This window comes from Camellia sinensis, chromosome 4 (assembly GCF_055761805.1).
Source record: "Camellia sinensis isolate YWXY chromosome 4, ASM5576180v1, whole genome shotgun sequence".
NCBI classification, from domain to species: domain Eukaryota; kingdom Viridiplantae; phylum Streptophyta; class Magnoliopsida; order Ericales; family Theaceae; genus Camellia; species Camellia sinensis.
In genome coordinates, this window is record NC_138964.1 from 215,056,809 (window position 1) to 215,069,040 (window position 12,232).

Here is a 12,232-nt window from a genome sequence, read left to right on the forward strand (position 1 = left end):
CAATATATTGTGAATTGCCTCTTGAATAGAGATGGGATGACCGGTAATGGGTCAAGATGTTGAATATTGAATTGTAATATTGTTGAGAATTGAGAAATCATGTTTTTGAAACTTATATCTAATTTCGGGGACAAAATTCTTTAAAGGGGGGAGGTTATAGGGATCCCGGTTTTCTCTCCTTTGGTTGTTGTACTCCGGACTTAGGTTCTGTGGTGTTGGTTGTTGTATATATCTTGTTTCCATCCTTCAATTCTATATATTTGATTTTTAGGTTGTGTTGGGCAGGTTTGTAACAGGTTGGTTGTGGTTGGGAGCAAATGGTTGCTGCCCAGATTTTGGTGCCTTCGCTCGAGCGAGCCCTGTGTTTTAGATCCTTCGCTCGCGCCAGGGTTCCTTCGCTCGAGCGAGAGTTGGGTGTTGTGTCTGGCGGCTCGAGCGAGAAGTCTTGCGCTCGAGCTTGCGTCTGCATCTGGTTCTGGACCTGATGGTTGCATTTCGTGGCTCGAGCGAGTTTTCCTTCGCTCGAGCAAGCGAGGACTATGTTTTGAGTTTCTTCGCTCGAGCGAGCTTTTCTTCGTTCGAGCATGCTTCTGGGTGCAAACCTGAAGCTTCGAATTGTTGGCTCAAGCGAGGTTTTCTACGCTCGAGCGACCACTCCTTCGCTCGAGCGAGCATCAAATATATCAGTTCGCAGCAGCAGCTTCTTCTTCACTTTTTCTACATCTCTTTTCTTCTCAAACCCTAGATCAGTTGCCTCTCTCACTACTTTTACCTTCTCTCTAAAAATGCACCTAGTTCTAGTGTGTTTCTAGCCTAGTCCCTTTGTAAGAAAGGTTGTGCTTGGAGTGGGCTTCACTTTGATCCGAAAAAGTGGGTGTTTGGAGTATCTTGGGTTTTCTTCATCTCCTCTATTTGGTCTTTTCTCTTGAGGTAGGGATAACCTACTCTATTCTATGAGTTTTAACATAAATTTTAGTCATTTTGATTAGTTGGTGTTGTTGGGTAAATTTTGGGAAATGTTAGGGTTGGTAGTGTAATTTATAAAAGAGGGGTTTTCTATGTTTTGAGTCAAATATGTATTAGAGACTTGAAATTGGGGTTGTTTATGAATTATGAGTGAAGTTTGGCCTTGGGGGAAACATTTGAAAATAGAGGGATTAAAGCCCTAATTTATTGTGACCAATTAATTTAAATAATTATTTTGGGAAATTGTGTAATTAAGTTGAAATTCATGAAATTAGGAAGTTGTGGGATTGAATGGTGTAGTTGAATAGTTTAATCACTCACTTGTGAAAATGTCGATATTTTGTCTATTGATAAATTTATTATCTGTTTAGAGATAACTGCTTTGGGTTATCGATGGAGGATAGTCTTGATTGTCGTAGACATTGTATGATGATTAGGGAAAACTGAAACTAATCACATTGAATATGTCATTGAATATGACGGTTAGAATAATACAGCAAATGTGTGTATTAATTGATCATTGTATATGATTAGTGTTTAAATACATTGTACATGTATATTGTTTGAGAGGAGATAGAGGATGTACTCCATGGTTTGAGAGGAGATAGGGGATGGACTCTCAAACCTGTTTAGAAGGAGATAAGGGATGGACTCCACTGGTACTGTAAATCTGTGTATCATTTGAAGTATGGAAGTGTTTTAATGTGAATTATATTCTCATGTGAATTATGAAGTATGGAAGTGTTTTAAGATGTGTTATAGTCTCATTGAATTGTTTGGCCAGGTTCTGAGCCATAATTATAAATCGAAATTGTATAAGTGAAGGAAACTGAAATGAAAAATGGATGCATTTGATGTTGAATTGAAAAGTGTTGTAAGTTGATTTGTAAGCGTCAACCATATATCAAATGCTATTGTTTTAGTTATTTCTCATACTTGGTTTAGTGTATCTCTACTGGGCATTAGCTCACCCTATATGGGACATCATTTTCAGGTTCAGGTGATATGCCACCTCCAAGGACATAGCTTGGGAGGCTTGAAGATCTTTTTGTTGTTTTCTTTATGTATTACATGTTAATCAAGCCAAGGGCTTATTTTGTATAAAGAGTTAGAACTCTTCTTTTGTTGAACCCAAGTGTTGACTTGGAAAGTTGTAAGCCCATAGGGCATTTACTTTTGTTGTCAACATGTAATATTTTTGTACTTAATACTCTGATGAATGGAAATATGTTTTATTCTCTTATGTCTATGCATGTCAAAAATGTTGGGTTTATATGAAATATTTGAGGGCATTACAGTCCAACCGACCGAGTTGAGCCTTGCCGTGCCGAGCGCGGGTGTGGGTTATGGGTCGGGTCGATTCTAATATTAATTTTTTGGAGAAAATTTATTTGAATTTTTTCCAAAATTCTTAACGAATTTAATTCAAACTTGAATTTAATTTCCTGTCCAATGTTAGCTCCTCCAGTCCAATTTTTCCAAACAGTTTTTCAAATTTCTTGCACCCGAACAGATACAGTTTCTACACATAACAGATTTAAACTGCCTCGACAGATTCAAATCTACCAACAGTTTCAAACAGATAGAAACTGCCTAGCAGTTATCTGTTCCAACAGTAACTGCACCTGTTGAATTCAAATCCTACCTGTTTGGTTTGAAATTCAGACCTGTTCGGGTCTATATAATCCAGGCCTGTTCCAGCAGTTTTCACATTACAAACATCCAGGAAAATCTGAAATTCTCTTCGTTCCCTCCCGGTTTTGCTCATTTGCATAAATTCTCTTCATACTAGTTTTTTTAGAAAAAAATTAAGAGAGTATAGAACACAGGTTTGGTCTGCCGTACAAATTGTTTGGAATGCGACTACAATTTGTGAAGATCATTGTATCCTAGAAGATAGATGCCATTTATCTGTAAGCATCGTAGTGGGGCGAATCTGTCTTAAGGACAGAGTGTCATACACTCGACTTGATCTTTTAAATTTTATTCGGTTCGATAAAATAAATTCTGTAAGTAATTTATTTTTATTTGTTTGTTTTAGTTTCAAATTATTTATTTTACACATAAGATTGTTCCAGCATAAGCAAAAAGAGATTTTTATTGATAAAAACCCTATAATCAATACCAACTTTTTTTTGATTTTCTTAATTTTAAATAATTAAGAAAATCTGTATTTGTTAGTTTCTATTTAACTTTTATTTTATAATCCCACATGATTTTAAAAATAATTTTGTATGAGATTTTGAAACTCCCATAATATTTAATTTTAAAATAATTACAATCCCACACCGAGAAAAGAAAGAAAAAGTGAGTTGTTTCAGTTATATAAAATGAATCTTATACTCTCATTTAATGTTATAGTATTGTGTATGTTTCAATTCAAGATGGTTTAAATTTTAAAATAAAATTTAAAAGTTTTAATTAATTAATTTTGTTGTAAATTTGTTGGTCTTTCGACTTAGCTGATTAAGTTAAATCGTTTTCGGTTTGATTGATTTACTGGTTTAACCACGGTTTTAACTGTTTTATCAAAATATATTGCTTAGATTTATTTGATTTGAAATAAACTAAGATTGACCATATTAAAAATTGAACGACTGAAATTGCTTAATTAGAAATGAACGTCCCGATAACTGTTAACTTTTATTTTACAATCCTACATCAGGAAAAAGAAGAAAAATGAGTTGTTTTACTGTATAAACCTTATATTCTCATTTAATATCATAGTATTGTGTATGTTTCAGTTCAAGACAATTTAAATTTAAAAGTTTTAATTAATTAATTTTTGTATAAATTGATTGGTCCTTTGACCTAGTGGATAGGATGAACCGTTTTCGGTTTGACTAATTCGTTCGTTTAACTGCGATTTTAGCGCTTTTATCAAAATATATTGGTTAAATTTGTTTGATTCAAAATAAATTAAAGATTGACCTAATTAAAGATTAAACGACCAAAATTACTTGATTCGAAATAAACTTTTTGCCCAAACAATTGTTAACTTTTAAACAATTAAGAAAAATTTCATTGGCTAGTTTCCATTTAACTTTTATTTTATAATCCCACATCGAGAAAAGAAGAAAAAAGTAAATTATTTCACTTACACAAAGTGAATCTTATGCTCCCATTTATTTAATCAAAAGAAGATTTTTAGTGAAAAACCTTATAATCAATATCTCATACTAAATTTTTTATTTTTCCTAATTTTAAACAATTAAGAAAATTCACATTGGCTAGCTTCTATTTAACTTTTATTTTACAATCCTACATCGAGGTTTTGATTTTAAAAATAATTTTGTATGAGATTTTGAAACTCTCATAATATCTCTATTTAAAAGTACTCTTTTATAAAATATATAGATATATCGATAATTTCAATATCACTATTGCTGCTCCTTAATACAAACATTATGAGATAATTATGATAATTTTAAATTTGTTTTTAAAACTTATAAATTTTGAGATAGATTATTATAATTTTAAATTTATATTGTGTCGATTTTAAATTTAAATTAATAGATTGTTTTTCATAGTTAGTGACAGTTTAAATTTTAATAAAATAAAATATAAAAGTTTTAATTAATTAATTTTTGTGTAAGCTGGTTGGTCTTTTGACCTAACTGATTAAACTAAACCGTTTTTGGTTTGAATGATTTGCTGGTATAACCGTAATTTTGATAGTTTTACATGTTACGATGATTCTTTCTTACTCATTAAATTTTTAAAATTTCTTTAATTATTTTCCTTTCAAAAACCAATATGATAATTTTTAAAAATTTATATATTTTTATTCTAAAATAGTGAAGTATTAGAACTATGTCATTTTTTTTATTTATAAAAAAGCACAATTTTAATTATTAATTGTCAATATAACAATTTTAATCTATCTATACTATATATTATAGTAAAGGAACATTTGAAACAAAACCTTTAAATTTATATATAAAAAATTTATTTACGAGAGATAAAATATAAAAAAAATAAATATAATTATCGTATTTTTAATAAATAATATATTATTTTATCCCGTACATAGCACGAATGATATGCTAGTATATTATATAAGGAAAAGAGGGTTTCTAACCCACAAACCTTATGAGAGCTCCAATATCTCAATCTTAATTTTCTAATTTTTGGATTTAAAAAAAAAAAAAAAACTCTGCACTTATTGACTTTTCATAAACCTTTTTGACTTCTCTTATACACACCATTTTCAACTTCTTCCAAACCTATTTAATTATTTTAAAAATAATAATTATCCCTTAACTTATGGATCTCAAATGGAAAGATAATAAAAATATTTCATAATTTTTCCATCCTAATCTCTCTTATCGATTTTCAAAAGAAAATATTAAAACTTGTCTTCCTTCTCTCTCACTCAAAAACATTAGATAATATTTTTCATAAGAGTTGTGGATATCTATCTATATCTTATATATTATATTATAACATAACAAAAAAAAGTTAAAAATCAGATATACAAACAGATAAAATTAATAAATATGATTTTATTTATTCAGTTAAAATCTTTCTTTTGCCTCTCAATATCTAATTTAAATTTTAAAAATCTTTAAAGTCTATCTAAAAAAATCTAATTTGAAAATATCTCACACTATCGTATTTTAAATCAGTAAAACTCATATACCTATCACATATCTAACTCACATCATAATTGACCTAAATAATAATAATCAAAAACAAATAGAAACCATAGATAAATTAAATTTTAAAAAAAAATAGAAACTCACAACTCCATCTTAAATAAATTAAACAACACAAAAAATAAAGAAGATAATAATTTAGATATGGATCTCAAAAAGATATGATAATATCTAAATTTGAATTATGATTTAATAATACAATTATCTATTTTTTGATGTATATCTATCAAAATTTTAAATCACTTAATGAGACAAATTAATCAATTTTCAAGTCTTATTTAAAGAATAATCTGATTAGTCATCCAAACTCCTAGATTTCGCGGGCACTGGGGGAGGAGCTAACGGATTAGGCGGGACGAGATCTAAGTTGTTGGTGGTAATATCTTACCACTCCATAAATTTATTTGTCTTTAAAATTTATTTTTTTTCCTGTATGATTCTCTTTCTCTGTTGTTGGTTTAGTTTTGGTTTTGGTTTCGGTTTCGGTTTTAGTGAGATTTGTGTGTTTGTTTATAGGTTTACATGGTGGAGAAGAATTATTGGTGATGATGATTGCAATCGGAGTGTTTATGCCCATTCTGTGCCAAGGATTTTGATCGGATTTTTAATCATAATTCAATTAATTGAAATGAAAGCGTAGTATAATTTTTCATATATATTAATTAATTTGTTACCACTATATTTGTATATAATAGCATAATATATAGGGATAATCTCTAAATATAATTTTTATTTTTTTATGTGATTAAAATAGTTCATCTCAAAATAGCATATAGAGGGGTTAGATGGCTTCTTTTATCTCCAAAAAACCCAATCTATTTTTTTTTAAATATTTTTTAATTTTTTAAATTGAAACATATTGTTTATGTCTACAAAAAAAATAATTGATAAACACATATCCAAAAGCTACACATTTTTTTCTTTTTCTTTTTTTTCTTTTTTTAATAGGTAGGATATTTACAAATGAAAAATGTTTAATCCCTCAAAAAACTTTCACTATTTCAACCAACCACATATAAATCTATTTAGTGCAATTTTGATAATTTGTAATAAAAAAAAGTTAAACCTAATTAAATAAGGTTATATGAGTTATGATATACCTCTTCTTGTTATGAAAATATACAAATTTAAAAGTTATAATTAAGACAAATATATAATTTTATTATTAAATGTGAAGTGAAGTGATATTTAACAATAATTGATACGATATTTCTGTTATCAATCCAATAATTTACGTTACATTTCTTTTGGTTTTAATTTTATAACTAAAAATACAATATGAATATAATACGCACATGGATTTATAGTCTTTAAGAATAAGAAGGTTTTAGAATATTTCTAACCTTTCATCATTTTTTTTAATTTTTTTTTATCTAATTTGATTTTAAATTTGAATAAAAAATTTGACTTGATATGAATTACTTTAACTTTTCATTAAATTTTTATCAATTTTTAAAAGAACTTTCATTCTTATCCCAATTTTTTTTTCTTTTCATCAATTTTGATGGGAAAAACAATTTTCAACGCTTCATCTTTTTAAATTTTTATCAAATTATAATTTGATAAAAAAATATTAATGATTTAAGATTCTCTTAATTAGAATTATAGTGAAATAACATCTTAAAATAGTTTTTTTAAACTAATAATTTAAAAAGTTATAAACATAAAAATTAACTTATAAATTTCATATATACTACAAAACAAAATATAAAATTACTTTAACATATTTATAATAATTTTTTAAAAAAATTTATAAAATCTCGTGCATAGCACGGATTACCACTAGTTATTGTCAATTCAAAAACCGTAAACAATCATAGCAGCTATACTACCTAAAGATTTCAATCTCTTCTTCACCACAATATGGTATCAATATCTGTTTCAATTGTTTTATTAATTTTTCTGATTCAGGTTTTAAATATTTTTCTTTTTTCTTTTTTTTTTAATTGTGGATGTTAACCCATGACCTATTACAATATTTTTATGATTGTTGCATTTTTTAGAGTTTTAGTTTATATTTATATATTTATTTTTCGTTAGATATGTAGCAGTCAGGAAAAGTTGATGGTACAATGATAGATTTATCCTAAAAAAATGCATGTTTTAATCTTAATACCTCCAATTTTGGTTTTAAGTGATTTATTTTGATTATTTTCTAACTTCACTACTTTAATCAAAACTTAGGATTATGGTTACTCAGGCTGACAACACGTAAGCTTTGTTTGTTTATTTTTGTTTTTGTTTTTGTTTTTGTTTTTGTTTTTATTTATTTATTTTTATTTTGGTGGTTTCAATGTATATCTACAAATCATTTGGAATTTTTCATGGAAGTTATTAAATGTAAAGTTACAAATCATTTGAAATTTTTTGTGAAAGTCATTTAGATAATCATTTATGCATGTGAGATCATATTTTTGCTTAAGTCGACATTACTTAGTAAGAGGGGAATTTCTATTGAACAAATGGGTTGAGCTAAATCTAGTGTGGACCTTCTCTTTAGATCGCGCAATGGTTTAGTGCATCGTCTCGAATGTTGGACCAAGTTGGATAAACTTGAGTTGTGGGCCGAGCAGAGCCCACACCTTGGTAATAGTCGGGTTGAGTCAAGGATGAGGCCGTCGTCCAAGACCAAACTAAAGATCCCCAGCTAAGCTAGCATGTAGAAGCTGTGTGGGTAACAAGCAAATGAGGACTTCGACCGGATAAAAGCAAAGAGTCCTAAAAAGGCTTGGCCAAGCTATGAGATAGCTTGATAGGCCAAATGGAGTTAGCTCGGCATAAGAACGTGCAGAGTTAGCGCGGTTGAATGTAACTAAAGTGAAATTGAGCTAGATGTGAAGGCTCGGTCAGGGCATTCCATATGGCCCAATGAAGTACGGAGAGAAATCAGCTCAAAGTACATGTCAATACCATTTGGCAATTTGACCAATGTTGTTTGGCAGTATTGATGCACACACGTGTAAGGAAAAGATAGGGCAATACTGTTATGCGTCCAACAAAGGACAAAAAGAAGTAGTGCACACACAACCTTAGAAAGTAAGGTAGTAGCCTAGATAAGGCGCACAACTTCACTCTGAGAAGGGTAAGCAAATTCTAACGACTCTCTCTCTCTCTTTCTGCATTCCTTCTTTTTCTTCAAGAGTGCTAACTTGACCGTTGGAGGGGTTTTCCAACAACACACCCATTGGATAGCTCACCTTCACTATGTTTTCAGACTATATGACGCTGTTTGAAGTAACACATGTTGGAAATGGTTATTTTTCCTCAAGTTTGGTCTATTTTTTAGGTGGGCCCCGAGTGTCGATTTACTCGGGTCAAAGTGGTAACGCGTTCTATGCCGCGTTATGATTCACGTGGTATATTTGGTTGCTCAAAACCATTACCGAGTGAATGGGAAATTGAAGCCAAAGTGTGCTCCATGGAAATGGAGTTTTGGTGGAAATTCCTTAAGGTTGTAAATTGGCTTGTCCCACATTGATTTGGTGGGAGGTTTTGAAAGGGTTTATAAAGCTTAGGGTGAGATACTTGGGGTGTGCCCCAAGGGGTACCCAAGTGTTTTAGAGGGAGAGGTTATGGGCAAAATGGGCTAGACCCATTGGACCCAAAAATCACCACACACGCGCGCGCGCGCCGCCGCCGTCCGTCCGTCCGGTCGGGCGGGCTGGGGTTGGGCTTCTAATCTTTTTGGGCCAAAAACATTTGAATTTAATTTTATTTTTTATTTGTTCATCCAAACAGGGCCCTTCCCGGTTTCAAACAGAAATAAACTGTTTTGGAATTAATGCACACCCAAACAGGGCCCTTCCCGTTTTACTATCTGTTTGAATTAATTCAAATCTGTTTGAATTCAAAACCCAACAGGTATGATACCTGTTCAATTCAAAACCAAGAGTTACATACCTGTTTATTTCAAATCCAAGAGCCACCTTCACATCTATAAATAGGACCACCCTCATTTGATATTTTACATTCAGAAATTTCGTATTTCACTTCTGTTTTCTATTCTTCATCTTGCTGCATTTTATTTTCGAAAGAAAGAGTGTAAACACTTAGTGTGTTCGTAAGGCAAACAATTAGTAGTGCTGCTATTGTTTGTGGAAGATCATTTCATCCTGGGAGATAGACGTCCGAATTCTGAAAGCACCGTGGAGAGGACGAATCTGTCTTAAGGACACAGTGTTAAACACTGGACTTGATCAGAAAAAATAATTCGAAGAAATTAAATCAAGTAAGTTATTTAATTACTTTCAGTGTTGTTTTTATTTATTTATTTATTCAGATTTTAATTTTGTTTTTGTAACAAAATAAAATCTGTTATTTATTTATTTATTTTTATTTCGAGTTTGATTTTTGTAATCAAACATATTCTCTCCTTTTCTCTATTTCTTTTATTCTTGTTGTTGTTTTGTACACAACAGAATTAAATCCTTTTAAATACGGTGAAGATTGTCCAACAATCTTAAGACAGAATCCTTTTTGGGTATCTTCATTGTATTTAATTTTCTGTGTTTTCAAATTAATATTCTGGTTGGAAAAACAAATAGTGATTTATGCTATTTGACAGATAGTAGTAATATACTGTCTCTTTTCTTTGACAACTACTAGTAGTACGATACTGGTGTCATTAACAATTCAGAATATTATTTGGTATTACAGAAAATTCTTGTGATATTTTATTTTTCAAGTTTTAGTAACAAGGAAAATAAAATTATTTTGTTGTTATAATTATTTTCTGGTTTTAGTAACTAGAAAATTAATTTGTGTTTTAATATTTTCTGATTTTTGTAATCAGAGATTATGGCTACTACAATTGAAACTGCATCTGGCAGTGGTACTCCTATTGTTACACCTACATCGGTCCCTATCCAGAACCATGTTCATCATGGAGAAAAACCGGAAAAATTTAATGGTACCGAGTTTAAGAGATGGCAGCAGAAGATGCTGTTCTACCTTACAACTCTTAATTTGGCCCGGTTTCTCCATGAAGAGGCTCCAGCACTTAAAGAGGGTGAAAGTGATCGGCAAGTTGTTGCCGCTGTAGATGCTTGGAAACATTCAGATTTCCTGTGCAGAAACTACATCCTAAATGGCCTTGACAATATGCTGTATAATGTATACAGTCCTCTGAAAACAGCAAAAGAATTGTGGGATTCTTTGGAGAAGAAATACAAGACAGAAGATGCCGGCACGAAGAAATTTGTCGTCGGTAAATTTCTGGACTTTGTTATGGTAGACTCCCAAACGGTAATATCTCAAGTTCAAAGTTTTCAAATAATTTTGCATGATATTCATTCAGAAGGTATGTCTCTTAGCGAGTCATTCCAAGTCGCTGCTTTAGTGGAAAAGTTACCACCGGCTTGGAAAGATTTCAAAAATTATTTAAAACATAAACGCAAAGAAATGACTATGGATGAATTGATTGTAAGATTAAGAATTGAAGAAGATAACCGAAAGGCTGAAAAGAGGAATGGGAAAAATCCCATTGAGTCCAAGGCAAATGTGGTTGAACAAGTTCATAAACCACATAACAAAAAGAGAAAGTTTACTGGAGATGGTCCTAAACAAGGCGATAGTAGCAAGAAGTTCAAAGGAAAATGCTATAACTGTGGCAAAACTGGACATCGAGCTTCTGACTGCCGCCGCCCTAAAAAGAATCATGGAAGTACAAGTAAGAAGACCACCAATCAGGCCAATGTAACAGAATTGGATTACATCTCTGACGGAGTGAATGACATCAACCTCTCTGCTGTGGTGTCTGAGGCTAACTTGGTTGGAAATCCCAAAGAGTGGTGGGTTGACACTGGAGCAACTCGTCACATATGTGCGGACAAGAAGATGTTCACTACCTACAATGAGGCTGCAAATTGTGAACAACTTTTCATGGGAAATTCTTCTACTTCTGCTGTGGCTGGACTAGGGAAAGTAATCTTGAAGATGACATCAGGGAAAGAACTGACCCTCAACAACGTACTACATGTACCTGACATCCGGAAGAATTTAGTTTCTGGGTCTTTGTTAAGTAAAAATGGTTTTAGGCTTGTATTTGAGTCTGATAAGTTTGTATTAACAAAGAGTGGTATGTATGTTGGTAAGGGATACATGAGTGATGGTCTCTTTAAGTTAAATGTAATGACAGTTGTACCGAAAGTTGCTATGAATAAGAATAACACATCTTTTGTTTATATTCTTGAGTCAAATTTATGGCATGGTAGATTAGGACATGTGAATTTTGATGCTTTGCGTAGATTAATTGGTTTAGATTATATACCAAAGTTTGAAATTAATCCTAATCATAAATGTGAAATTTGTGTAGAAGCGAAACTAACTAAGGCTCCATTTAAATCGGTTGAAAGAAAAACCGAACCTCTAGAATTAATTCACACTGATGTATGTGATTTAAAGTTTATTCAAACTAGAGGTGGCAAAAAGTATTTCATAACATTTATCGATGATTGCACAAGATATTGTTATGTTTATTTACTTAGAAGTAAAGATGAAGCCTTAGAAATGTTTAAACTCTACAAAACAGAAGTTGAAAATCAACTTGGTAAAACCATTAAAATGGTTAGAAGTGATAGGGGTGGTGAATATGATGCACCATTAAATGA